The sequence below is a fragment of the Ranitomeya variabilis genome, chromosome 5, assembly GCF_051348905.1.
Source record: "Ranitomeya variabilis isolate aRanVar5 chromosome 5, aRanVar5.hap1, whole genome shotgun sequence".
Taxonomy (NCBI): domain Eukaryota; kingdom Metazoa; phylum Chordata; class Amphibia; order Anura; family Dendrobatidae; genus Ranitomeya; species Ranitomeya variabilis.
Genome location: NC_135236.1, coordinates 335,277,321 through 335,293,805, shown reverse-complemented (window position 1 = coordinate 335,293,805; position 16,485 = coordinate 335,277,321).

The window sequence follows — 16,485 nt, the reverse complement described above, 5'->3', positions numbered from 1 at the left end:
GGACAGGGGCGATACCTTTCCCTCACTTCCCATTGGGTTAATGTCGTTGAGCCGGGTACAGATCGTGCGAGTGGCGCAGGACGTGTCCTGCCCACTCCAAGGATTGCAGGAATCCATTCTGTACGCATTGACTCCTCCTCTTACACCAGTTCCTCAGAATCATCGCTGCAGGAGCCGTCACAGTCCACCTCCACATGGACCCGTGATGAACGTTTACCTGTTACGACCGACATGAGCACAGCCGTGGCCAAACGTCAACAGGCCGTCTTGAAATTAATTTATTTGGGGAATCGAAACCACACAGCGCAGGAGCTCTGGAATGCCATCAAGCAGGAGAGCGATGTGTGGTTTGTGCCAGCGAATCTCCAGCCAGGCATGGTAGTGTGTGATAATGGCCGAAATCTGGTGGCAGCTCTGGGCCTCGGCAACCTCACTCACATCCCATGTCTGGCACATGTGCTCAATTTGGTCGTGCAGAGTTTCTTGAGGGACTATCCGGATCTTGATGCACTGCTGCACAAGGTCCGCCTAGAGTGTGCTCACTTGCGGCGTTCCAGCACGGCAAAAGCGCGCATTGCGGCTCTGCAGCGCCGACACCGCCTGCCGGAACATCGCATCATATGTGACCTACCTACCAGGTGGAATTCCACGTTACATATGTTGGAGCGGTTGTGTGAGCAGCAGCAAGCTGTAATGGAGTACCAGCTGCTTCAGGCGCAAAGAAGTCGCACTCAGCGCCGTACAGACTTCACAACCACAGAGTGGGCCACTATGAATGACGTCTGCCAGGTTTTGCGTCCCTTTGATTATTCCACGCAGATGGCGAGTGCAGATGATGCACTAGTCAGCATGACTGTCCCCCTTATCTGCCTGCTTGAAAAATCACTGCAAGCGCTAAGGGATGATGTTGTGGAAGAGGTGGAGGATGAGGATTCAGCATTTCCATCATCTTCTGGACAGTCAGCGCCACGTGGTTCCTCACAAACGCGTAGGCAGGGGACAGTTTGTGAGGAGGATGAGGAGGAGTCAATGGAGGAGGAAGACATCCGTCCAGAGGAGGGAGTTACACAATTGTCCAGTACTCAGTGTGTACAGCGAGGGTGGGGTGATGACGAGCGGGCAGAGATCACGCCTCCAGCAGGGGACAGCGTTTCTTGGGCAGTTGGCAGTCTGCAGCACATGGTGGATTACATGCTGCAGTGCCTGAGAAACGACCGCCGCATCGCCCACATTCTCAACATGTCTGATTATTGGGTGTTCACCCTCCTCGATCCTCGCTACCGGGACAACGTAGAAAGCCTCATCACACCGTTGAACCGGGAGCGAAAAATGCGGGAGTACCAAGACACACTGGTGAATTCCATCATCTTCTCCATTCCAACTGAGAGAAGTGCTGCTAGTGCATTCCAAAGCAGCTCAGTGCGTCCAGGCAGTGGTGGAGGCTCTGCACAAAGAGGGAGCAGAAGCAGTGCCTCTGCCCAAGGCAAGACCAGTATGGCCCAACTGTGGCACAGTTTTCTGTGCCTGCCACAAAAGTCTACACCATCACAGACGGCTCCAGTCAGCAGGAGGCAACGGTTCCGTCAGATGGTGACAGACTACATGTCTTGCCCTCTTGCTGTACTCCCAGACGGCTCTTCACCTTTCAAGTTTTGGGTCTCAAAGCTGGATACATGGCCAGAGCTAAGCCAGTATGCATTGGAGGTGCTGTCTTGCCCTGCAGCCAGTGTATTATCGGAACGTGTCTTTAGTGCTGCAGGTGGTGTACTAACTGACCGTCGCATGCGACTATCCTCCGATAACGTTGACCGGCTTACTTTCCTGAAAATGAACAAGGCCTGGATCTCGCAGGAATTTGCCACTCCTCTTCCTGATTAAATAATTAGGTCACTGTCTACGTTATCCAGGTCTCCTGTTGTGTTCATCTTTCTACCACCTGAACTTAAATTCCTGGGCTCCAACACCGCCAGTTGAGGCTCAGAAGTGCCGTCTGCACAGTCAAAACATACGACCCAGTGTTATTGGGTTTCAGTAACGTCAGCTGATCCCCAGCTGTGTAGCCGGCAATGTGTCCTGCGACCGCCACGCTGATACAACAACTGAAATGTAAGGGAATCTGTCCCCCCCACCAAGGCGTTTGTTACTGAAAGAGCCACCTTGTGCAGCAGTAATGCTGCACAAGGAAAAGGTAGCTATTTTTGTTTAGCTCCTTGCACACGCAGAACTTAACACTTATAAAATGTGTCCACTGATACCGTAAAACCGTCCCGGAGGTGGGACTTTCCTTCGTAATATGACGCAGCACAGCTGTCATTCCTACCCCCTTGGCGCCGTGCCCCGGCTCCTCAGCGTTGTTTGATTCCGTCCCGGAGCCTGCGCTGTTATGTTATCCCGTGGCCAGGCACACTTAGCGCTGCCCGTCTTCTGACATCATTTGGTGTCAGGATGGCTGCGCCTGTGCGGCCGCGCTGGCCGAGAGCCCGCCTCGCAGTGTCTTCTGATTTAATCCCACTGGGGGCCTGAGATCCATGGACATGCGCAGTGCATATCTGAACCTCCACCTCTCACTCATCTCCCTACGGCTTCTTCAGACTGTGCGGTGTCAGCTGGTCCCTAATAGCATGCCACGGCCGTGACACCGCACAGTCTTAAGAAGCCGTAGGGAGGGGAGTGAGAGGCGAGGATATGCACTGCGCATGGCCATGGATCCCAGGCCCGCGGTGGGATTACATTAGACGACACTGCGAGGCGGGCTCTCGGCCAGCGCGTCCGCACAGGCGCAGCCAGCCTGACACCAAATTATGTCAGAAGATGGGCAGCGCTAAGTGTGCCTGGCCACGGGATAACATAACAGCGCAGGCTCCGGGACGGAATCAAACAACGCTGAGGAGCCGTGGCACGGCGCCGGGGGGGTAAGAATGACGGCTGTGCTGCGTCATATTACGAAGGACAGTTCCACCAACCGGACGGTATCACGGTAGGAGGGGACACATTTTATAAGTGTTTAGTTCTGTGTATGCAAGGAGCATAATGAAAAGAGCCACCTTTTCCTTTTGCATCTTTTGTGCTGCACAAGCTGGCTCTTTCAGCTACAAACGCCTTGGGGGGGGTTAAAGGTTCCCTTTCGACTTTCTCCAATCAGGCTTCGGCCTACATTGTGTTCCTCTGCTTTTCCACCTGTCCCTGGGCTCCAACACCGCTAGTTGCCGTCCAGAAGTGCTGTCCGCACAGTCCCAACAGTCCCTCCTCTGTTATTGGGGTTCAGTAACGTCAGCTGTTCCCCTGCTGTGTGTGTGGCAATCCCTCCTACCTCCTCCTACCTCCTCCACCTCCTCCTCCTCCACCTGTCCCTGGGCTCCAACACCGCTAGTTGCCGTCCAGAAGTGCTGTCCGCACAGTCCCAACAGTCCCTCCTCTGTTATTGGGGTTCAGTAACGTCAGCTGTTCCCCTGCTGTGTGTGTGGCAATCCCTCCTACCTCCTCCTACCTCCTCCACCTCCTCCTCCTCCACCTGTCCGTGGGCTCCAACACCGCTAGTTGCCGTCCAGAAGTGCTGTCCGCACAGTCCCAACAGTCGCTCCTCTGTTATTGGGGTTCAGTAACGTCAGCTGTTCCCCTGCTGTGTGTGTGGCAATCCCTCCTACCTCCTCCTACCTCCTCCACCTCCTCCTCCTCCACCTGTCCCTGGGCTCCAACACCGCTAGTTGCCGTCCAGAAGTGCTGTCCGCACAGTCCCAACAGTCCCTCCTCTGTTATTGGGGTTCAGTAACGTCAGCTGTTCCCCTGCTGTGTGTGTGGCAATCCCTCCTACCTCCTCCACCTCCTCCTCCTCCACCTGTCCCTGGGCTCCAACACCGCTAGTTGCCGTCCAGAAGTGCTGTCCGCACAGTCCCAACAGTCGCTCCTCTGTTATTAAGGTTCAGTAACGTCAGCTGTTCCCCTGCTGTGTGTGTGGCAATCCCTCCTACCTCCTCCTACCTCCTCCTCCTCCTCCACCTGTCCCTGGGCTCCAACACAGCTAGTTGCCGTCCAGAAGTGCTGTCCGCACAGTCCCAACAGTCCCTCCTCTGTTATTGGGGTTCAGTAACGTCAGCTGTTCCCCTGCTGTGTGTGTGGCAATCCCTCCTACCTCCTCCACCTCCTCCTCCTCCACCTGTCCCTGGGCTCCAACACCGCTAGTTGCCGTCCAGAAGTGCTGACCGCACAGTCCCAACAGTCGCTCCTCTGTTATTGGGATTCAGTAACGTCAGCTGTTCCCCTGCTGTGTGTGTGGCAATCCCTCCTACCTCCTCCTACCTCCTCCTCCTCCTCCACCTGTCCCTGGGCTCCAACACCGCTAGTTGCCGTCCAGAAGTGCTGTCCGCACAGTCCCAACAGTCGCTCCTCTGTTATTGGGGTTCAGTAACGTCAGCTGTTCCCCTGCTGTGTGTGTGGCAATCCCTCCTACCTCCTCCACCTCCTCCATCTCCTCCTCCTCCACCTGTCCCTGGGCTCCAACACCGCTAGTTGCCGTCCAGAAGTGCTGTCCGCACAGTCCCAACAGTCCCTCCTCTGTTATTGGGGTTCAGTAACGTCAGCTGTTCCCCTGCTGTGTGTGTGGCAATCCCTCCTACCTCCTCCTACCTCCTCCACCTCCTCCTCCTCCACCTGTCCCTGGGCTCCAACACCGCTAGTTGCCGTCCAGAAGTGCTGTCCGCACAGTCCCAACAGTCGCTCCTCTGTTATTGGGGTTCAGTAACGTCAGCTGTTCCCCTGCTGTGTGTGTGGCAATCCTTCCTACCTCCTCCTACCTCCTCCACCTCCTCCTCCTCCACCTGTCCCTGGGCTCCAACACCGCTAGTTGCCATCCAAAAGTGCTGTCCGCACAGTCCCAACAGTCCCTCCTCTGTTATTGGGGTTCAGTAACGTCAGCTGTTCCCCTGCTGTGTGTGTGGCAATCCCTCCTACCTCCTCCTACCTCCTCCACCTCCTCCTCCTCCACCTGTCCCTGGGCTCCAACACCGCTAGTTGCCATCCAGAAGTGCTGTCCGCACAGTCCCAACAGTCCCTCCTCTGTTATTGGGGTTCAGTAACGTCAGCTGTTCCCCTGCTGTGTGTGTGGCAATCCCTCCTACCTCCTCCACCTCCTCCTCCTCCACCTGTCCCTGGGCTCCAACACCGCTAGTTGCCATCCAGAAGTGCTGTCCGCACAGTCCCAACAGTCCCTCCTCTGTTATTGGGGTTCAGTAACGTCAGCTGTTCCCCTGCTGTGTGTGTGGCAATCCCTCCTACCTCCTCCTACCTCCTCCACCTCCTCCTCCTCCACCTGTCCATGGGCTCCAACACCGCTAGTTGTTGTCCAGAAGTGCTGTCCGCACAGAGCCAAACACCTCGCCAATGTGTTAGTGGGGTTCAGCACCGCCAGCTGTCCCCCTGCTGTGTATACGGCAACGTGTACTGCGACCGCCGCGCAGGCACAACAAGTTAAATTTAAGGGAACCTGTCCCCCCCCCAGGCGTTTGTTACTGAAGGAGCCACCTTGTGCAGCAGTAATGATGCAAAGGGAAAAAGTGCCTCTCTTCGTGGTGCTCCTTGCACATGCTGAACCTAACACTTATGAAAAGTGTCCCCTCCTACCGTGATACCGTCCGGTTGGTGGAACTGTCCTTTGTGATGTGACGCAGCAAAGCCGTCATTCTTACCCCCTTGGCGCCGTGCGCCGCCTCCTCAGCGTTGTTTGAATCAGTCCCGGAGCCTGCGCTGTTAGGTTAGCCCTTGGCCATGCACACATTTTGCGCTGCCCGTTTTCTGACATCATTTGGTGTCAGGCTGGCTGCGCCTGTGCGGCCGCGCTGGCCGAGAGCCCGCCTCGCAGTGTCTTCTGATTTAATCCCACTGGGGGCCTGAGATCCATGGACATGCGCAGTGCATATCTGAACCTCCACCTCTCACTCATCTCCCTACGGCTTTTTCAGACTGTGCGGTGTCAGCTGGTCCCTAATAGCATGCCACGGCCGTGACACCGCACAGTCTGAAGAAGCCGTAGGGAGGGGAGTGAGAGGCGAGGATATGCACTGCGCATGGCCACGGATCCCAGGCCCGCGGTGGGATTACATTAGACGACACTGCGAGGCGGGCTCTCGGCCAGCGCGGCCGCACAGGCGCAGCCAGCCTGACACCAAATGATGTCAGAAGACGGGCAGCGCAAAATGTGTGCATGGCCAAGGGCTAACCTAACAGCGCAGGCTCCGGGACTGATTGAAACAACGCTGAGGAGGCGTCGCACGGCGCCAAGGGGGTAAGAATGACGGCTGTGCTGCGTCACATCACAAAGGACAGTTCCACCAACCGGACGGTATCACGGTAGGAGGGGACACTTTTCATAAGTGTTAGGTTCAGCATGTGCAAGGACCATAATTAAAAGAGCTAAGTTTACCTTTTCCAGCATTAGTGCTGTACACGATGGCTCTTTCAGCTACAAACGCTTGGGGGGGGGAGGTAAAGTTTCCCTTTCAACTTGCTCCAGTGCAGGCTTTGGCCTACACTGTAATCCCTCTCCTCCTCCTGCTGACCCTGGGCTCTAACACCGCCAGTTGGGGCCCAGATGTGCTGGCTGCACAGAGCCAAACACCTGCCAATGTGTCAGTGGGGTTCAGCACCGCCAGCTGTTCCCCTGCTGTGTAGCCGGCAACGTGTCCTGCAAAAGCCTCGCAGGCACAAGAACTGAAATTGAAGGAAACCTGTCCCCCCTCCCCCAGGCGTTTCTACGTTTTACAGCCACCTTGTACGACAGTAATGCTGCATGTGTGCGAGGTGGCTCAAAAACTTATTCTCCTTGCCCAGGTTGAACTGAACAAGTGTAAAATGAGTCCTCTGCGACCATTAAAACGTCCCTCAGGTGTGATTTTCCTTTGTATTGACACGTAACAAGCTCCTTGGTAGCGCTGCCCATCTTCTGGCATCATTGTTTGGCTGCCTGCGCCTCTGCGGCCGCCTTGCCCCACACAACGCCCCTCGGTGTCTTATTTATTGGGACTGCGAGGGTGTGATTGATGGGCATGAGCAGTGCATCAGTTCGCCTGTCCCTCATCTCCTTCCGCCTTCTTCAGACTGTGCGGCTTCATGGCCGTGGCATACGATAAGGGATCAGCTGACGCCGCATAGTCTGAAGCGGGTGTAAGAACCCAAGCGAGAGGCGAACATATGTACTGCGGCAGGCCATGAATCCCATCCCCGCAGTGTTTTAACAATGTTAAGACACTGCGGGGCTTAGATTCATGGTCATCGCAAACCGCAACGGCCGACATTACATGATGTCAGAGGATGGGCAGCGCTAACAGCGCAAGGCCAAGGGATAACACAAAAGCGCAGACTTCTGTGCAACAAATAACGATGCTCAGGAGACCGCGCAAAGCACCAAGGTGGCATTTTTGCCAGCTGTACTGCGTCTCTTTACGAAGGGAACTCACACCTCAAAATCAGTTTGACTGTGTAAGGGCCCAAATGTTATACGTGTTCCTTTCAGCGTGTGCAAGGAGCAAAATTAAAAGAGCAACCTTTGACTTGTGCAGCACTACTGCTGCATAAGCTGTGGCTCTTCTACTTTGTAACCCCTGAGGGGGGGTTAAAGGTTACCTTTGAAATTGGTTCAATTAGGCTTCGGCCTACACTCTGCTCCCCCTGCAGAGCCCGGGCTCCAACACCGCCAGTTGGGGCCCGGTACTGCTAGCTGCACAGAGAAAAACACCAGCCAATGTGTCAGTGGGGTTCAGCACCGCCAGCTGTTCCCCTGCTGTGTAGCCGGCATCGTGTCCTGCAAAAGCCACGCAGACACAAGAACTGAAATTGAAGGGAACCTGTCCCCCCTCCCCCAGGCGTTTGTACATTTTACAGCGACCTTGTACAGCGGTAATGCTGCATGTGTGCAAGGTGGCTCATAAACGTATTTTCCTCGCACATGTGGAACTGAAAACACGTCTAAAATGTGTCCTCTGTGTGACCATTCAACCGTCCCGGAGGTGTGACTTTCCTTTGTAATGACACGCTGCAACCCCCTTGGTAGCGCTGCCCGTCTTCTGGCATCATTGTTTGGCTGCCTGCGCCTCTGCGGCCGCCCTGACCCACACAACGCCCCTCGGTGTCTTATTTATTGGGACTGCGAGGGTGTGATTGATTGGCATGAGCAGTGCATCAGTTCGCCTGTCCCTCATCTCCTTCCGCCTTCTTCAGACTGTGCGGCTTCATGGCCGTGGCATGCGATAAGGGATCAGCTGACGCCGCATAGTCTGAAGCGGGTGTAAGAACCCAAGCGAGAGGCGAACATATGTACTGCGCCAGGCCATGAATCCCAGCCCCGCAGTGTTTTAACAATGTTAAGACACTGGAGGACTGGGATTCATGGTCATCGCAAACCGCACCGGCCGACATTAAATGATGTCAGAAGATGGGCAGCGCTAACAGCGCTAGGCCAGGGGATAACACGACAGCGCAGACTCCTGTACAGCAAATAACAACGCTCAGGAGGCTGCACCCAGCACCAAGGTGGGATTCTTGACATCTGTGCTGCGTCTCATTACGAAGGGAACTCGCGCCTCCAACACAGTTTGACTGTATAAAGGGCTAAATGTTATACGTGTTTCATTCAGTGTGTGCAAGGAGAAAAATTAAAAGAGCAACCTTTGACTTGTGCAGCACTACTGCTGCATAAGCTGTGGCTCTTCTACTTTGTAACCCCTGAGGGGGGGTTAAAGGTTACCTTTGAAATTGGTTCAATTAGGCTTCGGCCTACACTCTGCTCCCCCTGCAGAGCCCGGGCTCCAACACCGCCAGTTGGGGCCCGGTACTGCTAGCTGCACAGAGAAAAACACCAGCCAATGTGTCAGTGGGGTTCAGCACCACCAGCTGTTCCCCTGCTGTGCAGCCGGCAACGTGTCCTGCAACTGCCACGCAGACACAACAGACCCAAAGCTGCCGCCAGTGCAGGCTTCGGCCTACACTCTGCTTCATCTCCTCCTCCTGCTGACCCTGGGCTCTAACACCGCCAGTTGGGGCCTGGTACTGCTAGCTGCACAGAGAAAAACACCAGCCAATGTGTCAGTGGGGTTCAGCACCGCCAGCTGTTCCCCTGCTGTGTAGCCGGCATCGTGTCCTGCAAAAGCCACGCAGACACAAGAACTGAAATTGAAGGGAACCTGTCCCCCCTCCCCCAGGCGTTTGTACGTTTTACAGCCACCTTGTACAGCGGTAATGCTGCATGTGTGCAAGGTGGCTCATAAACGTATTTTCCTCGCACATGTGGAACTGAAAACACGTCTAAAATGTGTCCTCTGTGTGACCATTTAACCGTCCCGGAGGTGTGACTTTCCTTTGTAATGACACGCTGCAACCCCCTTGGTAGCGCTGCCCGTCTTCTGGCATCATTGTTTGGCTGCCTGCGCCTCTGCGGCCGCCCTGACCCACACAACGCCCCTCGGTGTCTTATTTATTGGGACTGCGAGGGTGTGATTGATGGGCATGAGCAGTGCATCAGTTCGCCTGTCCCTCATCTCCTTCCGCCTTCTTCAGACTGTGCGGCTTCATGGCCGTGGCATACGATAAGGGATCAGCTGACGCTGCATAGTCTGAAGCGGGTGTAAGAACCCAAGCGAGAGGCGAACATATGTACTGCGCCAGGCCATGAATCCCAGCCCCGCAGTGTTTTAACAATGTTAAGACACTGGGGGGCTGGGATTCATGGTCATCGCAAACCGCACCGGCCGACATTAAATGATGTCAGAAGATGGGCAGCGCTAACAGCGCTAGGCCAGGGGATAACACGACAGCGCAGACTCCTGTACAGCAAATAACAACGCTCAGGAGGCTGCACCCAGCACCAAGGTGGGATTCTTGACATCTGTGCTGCGTCTCATTACGAAGGGAACTCGCGCCTCCAACACAGTTTGACTGTATAAAGGGCTAAATGTTATACGTGTTTCATTCAGCGTGTGCAAGGAGAAAAATTAAAAGAGCAACCTTTGACTTGTGCAGCACTACTGCTGCATAAGCTGTGGCTCTTCTACTTTGTAACCCCTGAGGGGGGGTTAAAGGTTACCTTTGAAATTGGTTCAATTAGGCTTCGGCCTACACTCTGCTCCCCCTGCAGAGCCCGGGCTCCAACACCGCCAGTTGGGGCCCGGTACTGCTAGCTGCACAGAGAAAAACACCAGCCAATGTGTCAGTGGGGTTCAGCACCGCCAGCTGTTCCCCTGCTGTGCAGCCGGCAACGTGTCCTGCAACTGCCACGCAGACACAACAGACCCAAAGCTGCCGCCAGTGCAGGCTTCGGCCTACACTCTGCTCCATCTCCTCCTCCTGCTGACCCTTTGCTCCAACACTGCTAGTTGGGGCTCTAGGAAGACAAGCTTGAATAGGTCCCCATCCTGGTTCCAGCACCGTCAGCTGGTTCCGGGCAGAGCCTTTGGCTTAGGTGCCTCCCTCTGGGTATCCGAGTTCCACCAACGTCAGGTGGTCCTTGGTAGTGCTTTCAGGCACGGGTACCTCCTGCTTAGTAACCGGGTTCCAGTAACGTCAGCTGGTCCTCGGTCGTTCCATTGGCTCTTGGACCTTCGGCTACCCATCCGGGTTCCAGTACCGTCAGCTGGTTCTCGGCAGTGTCTTTTGCTCTTGTACCTTCTGCTCCCCATCCTGGTTCCAGTACCGTCAGCTGGTTCCAGGCAGAGCCTTTGGCTTAGGTGCCTCCCTCTGGGTATCTGAGTTCCTCCAACGTCAGGTGGTCCTTGGTAGTGGTTTCAGGCACGGGTACCTCCTGCTTAGTAACCGGGTTCCAGTAACGTCAGCTGGTGCTCGGTAGTTCCATTGGCTCTTGGACCTTCGGCTACCCATCCGGGTTCCAGCACCGTCAGCTGGTTCTCGGCAGTGTCTTTTGCTCTTGTACCTTCTGCTCCCCATCCTGGTTCCAGTACCGTCAGCTGGTTCCAGGCAGAGCCTTTGGCTTAGGTGCCTCCCTCTGGGTATCCAAGTTCCACCAACGTCAGGTGGTCCTTGGTAGTGCTTTCAGGCACGGGTACCTCCTGCTTAGTAACCGGGTTCCAGTAACGTCAGCTGGTCCTCGGTAGTTCCATTGGCTCTTGGACCTTCGGGCAGCCATCCGAGTTCCAGTTCCATCAGCTGTTTCTCTGCATTTTCTCAGCCTTCTTGTACCTTCTGCTACATTTCCAAGTTCAAGAGACTAAACACGATGACCCGGAAGACCACCCCTAAGATGACGACGACACCAGAGACGACAACCACCGTGATGACGACGACCCTGGAGACGATGACCCTGAAGACCACCCCGATGACGACGACCTCGGAGACGACGACCCTGGAGACGACGACCCTGGAGACGACGACCCTGGAGACGTCGACGACATGGGAGACCGAGAAGCAGAAGAACAAGAGGCTGCAGAACAAAGAGCAGAAGAACATTAAGCATAAGACTAAATATCAGAGCAAAAGATATAATCTAAATTATAAGCAGAAGAAGACTAAGCAGTGTATGGGGGTGAGTCCGTTCCTCCTCGTGGTGCCCCTGGATAAAGCCTGATGCTGCAGGCCAAACTGAACGCGGACAAATGTAACTCTTTTGTGACAGGCAGAACGGAAGGTGTAATCTTCAAACTTTTATAGATAACAACTACGGGAATGCATGTCACAAATAAGAATATGATGAAGAAGTTGAATATGAAAAAGATAATAGTTAAATAAAAAGAATATGAACAATGTAAAAAAAAAAAAAAAATAGGTAGAAGAAGAAGAAGATGAATAAGGTGAAGATAGTTGATGTCAAAGAAGCTGATGATGAGGATAATGAAGAAGAAAGTGTGGGAGAAGTAAAAAAGAAGGTGAAGGACGTGGAAGTAGTGAAACATCAATATCTGAAAAAAAAATAAATAAATAACATAGTCAAAATCTTTCTAACACCGAACGTCATAAAAAAAAACAAAAAAACCTGCTATTCTATTTGTTTGGGCTAAACCTCTGTGCCTTTAATGTCTCCGCCACGTCCCCAAATACATCCTACATTATTCTTAGTTGTTTTCCTTCATGTAGAATGAACCTACAAGTTTATAAAGGGTTTATTTTAATTCCGATATTTTCGTCCCATTGACTTGCATTGGGATCGGGTATCGGTATCGGATTAGATCCGATACTTTGACGGTATCGGCCGATACTTTCCGATACCGATACTTTCCGATATCGGAAGGTATCGCTCAACACTACTCACCACACATCTAGATAAGTTCCTTAAGGGGTCTACTTTCCAAAATGGTGTCACTTGTGGGGGGTTTCAATGTTTAGGCACATCAGGGGCTCTCCAAACGCAACATGGTGTCCCATCTCAATTCCAGTCAATTTTGCATTGAAAAGTCAAATGGCGCTCCTTCCCTTTCGAGCTCTGCCATGCACCCAATCAATGGTTTACACCCACATATGGTGTATCAGCGTACTCAGGACAAATTGAACAACAACATTTGGGGTCCAATTTCTTCTCTTACCCTTGGGAAAATAAAAAATTGGGGGTGAAAAGATCATTTTTGTGAAAAAATATGATTTTTTATTTTTACGGCTCTGCATTATAAAGTTCTGTAAAGCAATTGGTGGGTCAAAGTGCTCACCACACATCTAGATAAGTTCCTTAAGGGGTCTACTTTCCAAAATGATGTCACTTGTGGGGGGTTTCAATGTTTAGGCACATCAGGGGCTCTCCAAACGCTACATGGCGTCCCATCTCAATTCCAGTCAATTTTGCATTGAAAAGTCAAATGGCGCTCCTTCGCTTCCGAGCTCTGTCATGTGCCCAAAAATATGGGGTATCGGCGTACTCAGGACAAATTGTACAACATCTTTTGGGGTCCATTTTCTCCTGTTACCCTTGGTAAATTAAAACAAATTGGAGCTGAAGTAAATTTTGTGTGAAAAAAAGTTAAATGTTTATTTTTATTTAAACATTCCAAAAATTCCTGTGAAACACCTGAAGGGTTAATAAACTTCTTGAATGTGGTTTTGAGCACCTTGAGGGGTGCAGTTTTTAGAATGGTGTCACACTTGGGTATTTTCTGTCATATAGACCCCTCAAAATGACTTCAAATGAGATGTGGTCCCTAAAAAAAAATGGTGTTGTAAAAATGAGAAATTGCAGGTCAATTTTTAACCCTTCTAACTCCCTAACAAAAAAAAATTTTGGTTCCAAAATTGTGCTGATGTAAAGTAGACATGTGGGAAATGTTACTTATTAAGTATTTTGCGTGACGTATCTCTGTGATTTAAGGGCATAAAAATTCAAAGTTGGAAAATTGTGAAATTTTCAAAATTTTTGCCAAATTTCCATTTTTTTCACAAATAAACACAAGTTATATCGAATACATTTTACCACTAACATGAAGTACAATATCTCATGAGAAAACAATGTCAGAATCGCCAAGATCCGTTGAAGTGTTCCAGAGTTATAACCTCATAAAGGGACAGTGGTCAGAATTGTAAAAATTGGCCCGGTCATTAACGTGCAAACCACCCTCGGGGCTTAAGGGGTTAAAGTTTGTTGCAGTGTGTTAGCGAAGTTATTGACACCAGTTTGCTTTTAAAAATAATTACCTACCAGCCAGCTATTTAAAACTGTGGTTTGTCTGTCATAGGGATCACAAATGAGTGCGCTCAAAATTCTGCCATTTCTGACCTCCATTTTAATTTTGTTGCAGTGTGTTAGCTAAGTTATTGACACTAGTTTGCTGATAAAAATAGTTATCTACAGGCCAGATATTTAAAACTGTGGTTTTCCATCACACGGATCACATATAAGTTAGCTCAAAATTCAGCCATTTGTAGTGAACGTGAAAAATATTGTCCTCTATTTAAAATGGGCAAGGCGCATGGCAAGGGATGGGGAACTGGACATGATGGTGATGGTATGAATAGGAGGACACGGAGTTATACTGAACATACAGTTTATTAAATTCAAGAAAAATTACAATGAAATTAACATAAATAATGGATAATACATATAAAGTGCAACATGTGAACTACCCAGGTGAGTGTAAATAACCTATGGGCCACACAGAGAGCCAAGACAAAGCCTGCTAATACTCAGTGGTAATGGCATCTCATTACCTCAGTATAGTTTATGTAATTGAACCTACATCTGTACTTCAACATTTTACTGATGGGCCACTACTCACTGCATAAACATCCTATCAGCTATCTTGGCAGATATACATTTACAAAGGCCTATTTCTATTAATATTTACCCATGTGGTGTTGTTTTCAGCTTCCTGTGTGGGCCACAGTCTCCCCATGTGGTGTTGTTTTCAGCTTCCTGTGTGGGCCACAGTCTCCCCCATGTGGTGTTGTTTTCAGCTTCCTGTGTGGGCCACAGTCCATGATGGTGATGGTGCATGCAGAGGCCGAGGCTGTGGGCAAGCTGAAATTGTGCCACAACAAACACCTACATCCTCTCGCCCGATCTTCCAGTCCCAATTACTAGGGGACCGCAGCACACTACTACTGAAGCCAGAGCAGTGTCAAATGGTTGTTGGTTGGATAGTGGATAATGCTTCCAGATTTGGGAGACTTCTGGATTGGTGATAGCTCACACTTGGATGATTTTTAATATTTTTCCTGGTTCTTATGGTGTTCTCATAATCAGATTGGTCAGATTGGTATACAAAAATGTTTTAATCAAAGCTCCTAAAGCTCATTCCTGACACCTACTATCCATTAATTTACCTTTTGTGTCCAATCCCAGCGGTTATAAGATTTTTTTGAATAAAAAATGTATTGTTATAAAAAAAGAATGGTTAATGACACAGTATTTAAGGTGAAGCTTTGTACCACATCATTCCCACCATTTGTGAACATGGCTAAAAAAATCTCAGTTATTTAAAATAGGCAATTAACACCATCATTCAATCTGTTTTAACTGTTGTTACTAACAGGGTTTTTAATTTATAAATATTCTAGTATAATGTCTTGTACTAGTTGTATGAATTGAGGACATTTTCTTGGATAGTATATACAAACCATTGCAGATAGAAAAAACTATGGTGTACTTGAATTTTTTGCAAAATCCTATTTTCTAATGTATTTATTCTCAATTGCATAGAAGCTTTTAAAGTTTAGTTTAGATGTCTTATAAATTAAATAAAACTCCTTCATTGAATATTTAATTATCATAATGGTTTAATATACCTATTCACTTGAAAAGTGGTATTATACACAATGGATTCAAACTATTATTAGAGCATTACAGTTTCTGCTATCCCTTTTTGTAAACTTGTTATTCTATTGAAAATGGATATCCTTAATTTAACAAAAGAAATTTTCTGTAAATGAACACTTCACAATGACAAATTGCTTGTGAGGAAACAATGGATTGTGAATCTTCTAGTAAATGTTTTATTCTCCTGCTCTCAAAGTATTCATTTATAAAAGCAGAGTATACGTTCTCTTGTGTAGGAGTTTTTGAAATTTTCAGATTTAAAAACAAGTATATGTCACAATAAATGAATAATAAAAACAGAAAATTTGAATAAATGGAATTCTTGTTTGTGAAAAATAGAGCAGGTGGCCATGAACATTTATAATGTTTATGAAACATGCACTATGTACGTACAGACTTGAACTATATATTGCAATATTTTAATACCACCAAAGAAAAAGGAGTAGCAACAAGCCGCAATATGGATAAAAATTACATAAGATTTTTATTATACAGTTAGGTAAAAAACAGATCACAGGCCACCTGGGGTGCTGCTGTGGTCTGGACTCACTATGGGTAAGCCTGTTAATGGGTGCTGGAACTCTGCTATTGCTGTTTTTCTACGGGCATCTGCCTATTTATTGTTGATCTTGTATAACTTCTGATGTAGCTATAGCAATTTTTACCCACTCAGCTTTTTCCCTAGTCCATTTACATTCATGACCATTTACTCACCCCTCAATTTACCTCTCTGTCCTCCTTGGTCTAAATTATTATGTGTATATGGGTGTTATGTGATCTGTTTTTTACCTAATTATATAACAAAAATCTTCTGTAATTTTTATCCATATTGTGGCTTGTTGCTACTCCTTTTTCTTTGGCGGTTGCAATTAGTATATTTGGAGTACTCCACTACATTATTCTATTTATATATGAGTGGGGAGAGCTTGATTGCACTATGCTCTTGACCACATTACTTCAGTGGTGTTTTATGATTATTGTTTCAAAATATTTTAATACCACTCTTCAACTTTTAGAGTAAAAGAATTTAATCAGTCTAATTTACAGTTAGTAAAAATTCACAGACCAGGTGCCTGGAGAGAATCCAGATCTCTTAGACAGTGACTCATTAACCAATCTAAGTTGGTAAAGCAACTGGGTTTACTAAGATCAGTTTTAAAAATGATCCATTAGCTATCATGGCTCCATTTCAAAGAGAGGCCATAATGCTAGTGCGCAAAAGTGTAAGTGGTAATACCTTATTTGTGTACATT